The sequence below is a fragment of the Rhipicephalus sanguineus genome, chromosome 2, assembly GCF_013339695.2.
Source record: "Rhipicephalus sanguineus isolate Rsan-2018 chromosome 2, BIME_Rsan_1.4, whole genome shotgun sequence".
Taxonomy (NCBI): Eukaryota; Metazoa; Arthropoda; class Arachnida; order Ixodida; family Ixodidae; genus Rhipicephalus; species Rhipicephalus sanguineus.
The window spans coordinates 224127801-224132070 of record NC_051177.1 but is presented as its reverse complement, the minus strand read 5'-3'; the positions used below and the strand labels follow the sequence as shown (position 1 = coordinate 224132070).

Here is a 4270-nt window from a genome sequence, read left to right as displayed (position 1 = left end):
CTACACTGGTGGCCTCAGGCCACTGGGTCCCCCTAAAAAAGCTGTGGCTTGGCGACCCATCCTATTACCTACCCTCCTGCCCATGGCACCACTGTAATGAATACCATCTTGTGCAAAAGGGCGGAAGGCGGGCTCGTACACGTCTTTGTTTACCTCCATTACGCTGTAGCCGAGTTGCCGGCTCATACCTCTGATGACACAATTAGCCTCTATCACCCTCCTCCTATACATAGCCTTCATAGATTACGAGAAGGCATTTGACTCGGTGGAGACATCAGCAGTCATGCAGGCACTGCGGAATCAGGGCATCGACGAAGCCTACATAAACATAATGGAAGAAATCTACAGCGGCTCCACGGCCACTATAGTCCTCCATAAAGAAAGTGAGAGAATCCCAATAAAGAAGGGCGTACGGCAGGGAGACACGATCTCTCCAATGTTATTCACCGCGTGTTTACAGGAGGTTTTCAGGGCCCTAGATTGGGAAGAATTAGGGATAAGAGTTAATGGAGAGTATCTCAGTAACCTGCGATTCGCTGATGACATTGCATTGATGAGTAACGCGGGAGACGAATTACAGCTCATGATTACTGAACTGGATACGGAAAGTAGAAGAGTAGGTCTGAAAATTAATATGCATAAAACTAAAGTAATGTGGAACAATCTTGGCAGAGAACAGCGCTTTGCGATAGGTGGAGAGACACTGGAAGTTGTAAAGGAGTACGTCTACTTAGGACAGGTAGTAACCACGGAGCCGAACCATGAGAGTGAAATAACTAGAAGAATAAGGATGGGATGGGGCTCATTCGGCAAGCATTCTCAAATCATGAATGGTAATCTACCACTATCCCTCAAGAGAAAGGTATATAACAGCTGCATCTTACCGGTACTTACCTACGGAGCAGAAACCTATAGACTTACAAAGAGGGTTCAACTTAAATTGAGGACGACGCAGCGAGCGATGGAAAGGAAAATGATAGGTGTAACCTTAAGAGACAGGAAGAGAGCAGAGTGGGTCAGGGAACAAACGGGGGTTAAGGACATCATAGTTGAAATCAAGAAGAAGAAATGGATATGGGCCGGGCGCATAGCACGTCGGCAGGATAACCGGTGGTCGTTAAGGGTAACTGACTGGATTCCAAGAGATGGTAAACGCGTGAGGGGGAGACAGAAAATTAGGTGGGTAGAGGAGATTAAGAAGTTTGTAGGTATAACGTGGCAGCAGAAAACACAGGACCGGATTGATTGGCGGAACATGGGAGAGGCCTTTGCCCTGCAGTGGGCGTAGACAGGCTGATGATGATGATGACCCTCCTTTCCGTACCGCCAGATTGCCCCCAGACTTCTGAGATGGTGCACATGGTCACATGCACACCCTCAGAAGCTTCTCGAAGCTTACGCACCCCATCCTCTAACTGTCTTTGAAGGTTCTGGCTCTTTCCCTTCAGGACATCGTTGAGACCAGCATGAATGATGACGAGGTTTTCACCCTCTATGCTGTCCCCCACCACCTCCTGCTTTGGCCAGTGCATCCGTCATGCACTTTCCTGACTGGGCCTCCACTTTTACCCTCCTGTCTGCCTTCACTGTCGTAAGGACGCCCTGCTCGACTCTGGCTACATTGGAGTCCCCCACCACTAGGACCCTTCTACGGTCCAGTCGTTCGCTTCCGGCTTGCGATTGCTGTGATCCTGTTCGCGCCCGCTGATGATCCCCCGTTCGCTGAGTGTCCCTGACTCGCGATAAAGAGCCCGCTGCCGGTGCTCCTTGCTTTGCCCCACCGGAAGACTGCCGCGCCACATCGCTGTAGCTTTTTCTCCTGCTGTCGCCTGTTTCTACATGTGCCACTGCAGCTCCTAGGTCCCCTTTCTTGCCTGTTTCTGCCTGGGATTCCGTGTTGCCCTTGTCTTTCGCCTCACACTGCTCGGGACCGGAGTCAAGCGCCATAAGCGCCTTTACTCGGTCTTCGAGCTCGGCCCGCCTTTCCCGTTCCTTCCTTAGATCGGCCTCCATTTGTTCTACTAGGCTGGCGGGAGCCTCCCCACGCTCACGTGCCTCTCCGAGTTGCGCTAATTGGAGCTCAATCCTCTGTTCTCGCTCCACCTTCAGCTCCCCAATGCAAGCTCCCATGCGCTGCACGGCTGCCTTCACTTTCTGGCACAGCTTGCACACGAAGCTCGCCTCCTCAGCGTCGGCTAGACTTGTGAAGGCCGTCTCATCTAGGTAGCACCAGCGCGTGCATTCCCCGCACTGCGCGAGATCACTGGCGCCCGTGGTTTTTCCAGTCCGCTTAACCATCGCCCGCCCGACCATCGAACAGAACACACGAATTCAGTCTAACACCGTTAATATAACTAAACAGGCGCACCCAAACAACCTACTACGGGTTAAAACTAGTGTACAAAACGCGCATCAAGGCACCCTAGTTAAAACTGCCGCCTTCCCCCACCACGTGGTCAACGCAGTGGATGGATCGATGGATGGATGCTATGAGCGTCCCCTTTATAACGGGGCGGTGACATGTCTGCCACCAGGCTCGAAGAAAAAAAAAAAAAAAAAACCTTCCTTGTTTCATGTTGGCCTAATACATTATCTCCATTGATTAAATGTATATTATTATACCAAAAAAATATAAATTCACGGTCCATCTCTCTGTCTCTTAAGGCAGAATGACCTTATTTTCCCCATTATTTATTTTTGTACTTTATCTCTACTTTTCTGCCACCGATACTCTAACCGTCTCTTACTTATTTCTATCGCGGACGTGTTCAGCTTTCCATTGTTGTCCCTAAAACCCAAGGCTTCCTGTAGACTCGTGCCCACACGTATACCTGGGTGAATATAGCCACATTCAATCAGTACATGTTCCATCGTTTCCTTAGTTCCCCCGCAGCATGTACATTGTTCTTCTTCGTTACTGAATCTCCCAAAATGTGAAGTACAAAAATAAATAATGGGGAAAAATAAGGTCATTCTGCCTTAAGAGGCAGAGAGATGGACCGTGAATTTATATTTTTTTGGCATAATAACATACATTTAATCAATGGAGATAATGTATTAGGCCAACATGAAACAAGGAAGGTTTTTTTTTTTTCTTTGAGCCTGGTGGCGGACATGTCACCGCGCCGTTATAAAGGGGACGCTCATAGCATCCATCCATCCATCCATGTTTCGTGTTCAACAGGCGACGTACGCAGTGTAAAGAGTACTCGTAGAGTGCGGACGTTTCGTTTCTTCGGCGCTTCGCGCTATAACCGCGTGTTCGTGGCTGGACAGCATCCCCGCCGGCCGCGTCGGTCACCGTCGCTCTTCCTCGACTGCTGCTGCGCCGATACTACCAGCCGCAACACAGCAATTACCATGGGAGCTGGCATGCTAGTTGAGAGAGCCAATGTGGTTTATAGAACTGTGCATGTGGTACTTTGGACAGATAAGAGCTTGACCAACGCTTTTAAGAGCATCAGTGTAAACATACTGGTGCCTTCATTTCGCTTTGAACTGCTTGGGTAGCTGTCAACCTGGCAAGCATGGTAAAAGTCTCAATTCCTTGAGAATGCATCAAATGATTACAACACCTCAGTTGAAACCATGTTCTGTGCAGTTGAAGCAGGAGCCTGGAAAGGGTTAGAATAACAGAGCTGAGCTAGTTGGTACGTATTCATTCTAAAAAGAGACAGGGCGTACAAACACTGACACAAGAAAGAGGTCAGGACACCACAAACGCCGGGTACGGCAATCAGTGAATTTGTTGGTGTGTTTTACGAAACAAATATCGGTCTGCTTCTTGTCTTTTACTCGCTCATTCTTCCTCTGCACAGCGGCACAAATCTTACCAAGCTTATTGGCAGCCGTGAGAACAACATTAACGCCGTATCTACTTCCTACTTTCTTTAGCCTGTGAGATATGCAATGAATGTACGGTATACCTACGGCACGTTTCTTCGTTTGTGGTGTCCCGACCTCTTTCTTGTGTCCATGTTTGCACGCCCTGTCTCTTTTTAGACTGGAAAGGGTGTGGTATTGCACACACATGCCACAATCATGGCATTGCAATGGTTTAATCAAGTGGCCATGTTTTCAAATGAGCCATCCCATACTTTTTGGTCTCAACACAAATGCCTCTGCTTATTTCTTTGAAAATGCGGGGGCTCAGTCTTATCCTGCAAAGTGCTCAGCAGTGAACTTTAAGGAGCAGTCATGGTATGCGTGCACAAGTCTCTAATGTGATGGCCTAACTAGCTTTCATCTGCTAAGATGCGTTTCACTTTGT

General features: G+C 48.6%; 1 non-coding gene across 1 annotated transcript; it reads right to left on the bottom strand.

The window, feature by feature from the left end:
• On the bottom strand, positions 1-2553 carry LOC119382255 (uncharacterized). Its single transcript, XR_007415248.1, has 2 exons — positions 1311-2553; positions 1-234 (listed from the first exon to the last, which is right to left on the bottom strand). It is a non-coding gene; the product is annotated as an uncharacterized LOC119382255 (transcript).
• Positions 2554-4270: the final 1717 nt, after the last annotated feature.